This window comes from Triticum aestivum, chromosome 6B (assembly GCF_018294505.1).
Source record: "Triticum aestivum cultivar Chinese Spring chromosome 6B, IWGSC CS RefSeq v2.1, whole genome shotgun sequence".
Classification (NCBI taxonomy): Eukaryota; Viridiplantae; Streptophyta; class Magnoliopsida; order Poales; family Poaceae; genus Triticum; species Triticum aestivum.
The window spans coordinates 373,982,670-373,984,607 of NC_057810.1; the positions used below are offsets into that span (position 1 = coordinate 373,982,670).

At 43.0% G+C, this 1,938-nt stretch overlaps 1 long non-coding RNA gene across 1 annotated transcript in view; it reads right to left on the reverse strand.

Moving 5' to 3' along the window:
• Positions 1-1,726, reverse strand: part of LOC123134151 (uncharacterized) — a 4,517-nt gene extending 2,791 nt beyond the window's left edge. The window contains exons 1-3 of the long non-coding RNA XR_006465539.1: positions 793-1,726; positions 540-679; positions 288-368 (exon numbers count right to left, since the gene is read on the reverse strand). This is a non-coding gene — a long non-coding RNA (uncharacterized lncRNA). The remainder of the gene's footprint in view (positions 1-287; positions 369-539; positions 680-792) is intronic.
• Positions 1,727-1,938: the final 212 nt, after the last annotated feature.

Sequence of the window (1,938 nt, forward strand, 5' to 3'; positions counted from 1 at the left end):
GTCTTTAGGTGGAAACGATGACTCACGTAATCAGACATAGTAGCCCACACTTAAAGAAAACAGTAACTTAGAAAGAAGAAGGGAAACATTGACTGTTAAGTATTTACATAGATTAAAAGAACTATTGCGTATTTAGAATGCAAAGTGAAACCAACGCAAACTAAGGACATCAAATTTTGCAAGCATATTTTGCAAATTTCCATGTGAAGTATATAATGTAGAGACGTGATAATACAAGTATAATTCGATATAAAAGCTTATAGTCTTCCTGTAGTTGTCATTCTCACCTTTGAAATTTTCAATCTTCTTCCCGACTTGATCTGCTCCACTTAACCATGTGCGAGGTTGTTCTTCAGACATGGACATTCCTTATGTGAAACCCAGTATGGGACATATAGGAACATCAACACGTCAGGCAAGGAGTCACATCGAAGAAAAACACAAGAAAACAATGAACGGGTTTGTTCTTCTGTTTACAAAGAAAACTATGATTACCCAAAAACACGAGGAGGGTAATAATAAGAACGCGAGTTTATTACCTGACTCCGTTGACATCAATGGTAAATGTGATGGTGGAGTTGCTGCTTGTGAAGACGCCCTTCCACCCATGGACTTATCCCACCCACTCCTTTAGCTCCGTCCCCTGCCGGCTTGAGCCACTACTTTGCCTAATATTCTCCTACCAAAAGCAAAAACAGATTCACGACACCATGCATTCAGTTTGGTTCAGCTATGAAATTTATGATAAGCAGGATAGGCTCGACTATGAATCAATCAATCCATGGCCCTTACCTAGGTGGAACTCATGGTCGCATGAGAGGCTCATCACCATGGCCATTCTGCACAGCCATAATGAGGCAGGTTCCATACATCTAGATGATCTTGATTATTACTCAATGATTCGCTATCATCCTCATGTCTGCTCCTGCAAGCAAAAACATCGAGCAATTTTAAATCAACAATTACAAAAAAACAATTGTTGTGCCGCTAGGTCCTCCCTGGTGTAAGACTATACAGTAGGGTGCAAGTAAATAGAACAATAAGATGCATTCTGTGTGAACTTGGACCCGTCTATCTCGGACATGTGAAGAAATAGTTCATTAATCAGTCCCACAGAATAAACATAAATAAAACTAGACTCTGTTCTTAACACTATCACCATTGCAAGATTCTGGCAAGAACTTCCGTTGAGAAGAAATGAGAAAACACTTATTAAGAGGCCAGGACCACATGATGAAGCGCATACTATTTCACTTTTCAGTCCCACCGGGTAACATCAAGAATGAGCGCTATTTAATTCAAGAATTACATGATAATTTTCAGGTGAGAAACAAATAAAAGTTCCTATAACCACTGGTTTGTTCTTGGTAGATCAAAATTTAAATCATGAAGGCAAGGTGCCAGTTGTAAATAGGATCCGGACAACACATGAAGCTTCGCCTATTCAGGAGAGAGGGAGAGGGAGAGGGAGAGGGAGAGGGATGGAGGAGGCGCCATTGGAGAGGATCACGAGGCATGCGTGATTTCAGGCTACGGTGAGAAGATGGGTTGGAGAGCAAGGGTAGGGAAACAGGTTTACTAGGCCACCGTCATGGGCCGCTCCTACTCATCGAGCTCCAGCAAGGGGATGGCATGCGGGGGCGACCAATGCTAAACGGCGAGAAAGAGAGATTCCGTGGGTGAGAGGAGAGAAGAAGCCGTAGGCAGTGGCGATTCAGGAGCAACGGATTTGGTGGAAGGGAGTGGGAACATGACGTGTGTACGCGGGCTGTTTACTTTTCTGTTTTTTGTCGTGCGGGGCGGGGTGAGAAGGAGGTTCGTTATTTTTTTGGTTGTTGCAATCGTGGGACTCGCACGAAGCCAGATTTTTTGATGGATCGATCTCGTAGGTGGGAGGAAGGAGGTCGAACCATTATGACGTTCGATTCTCCTTTAATA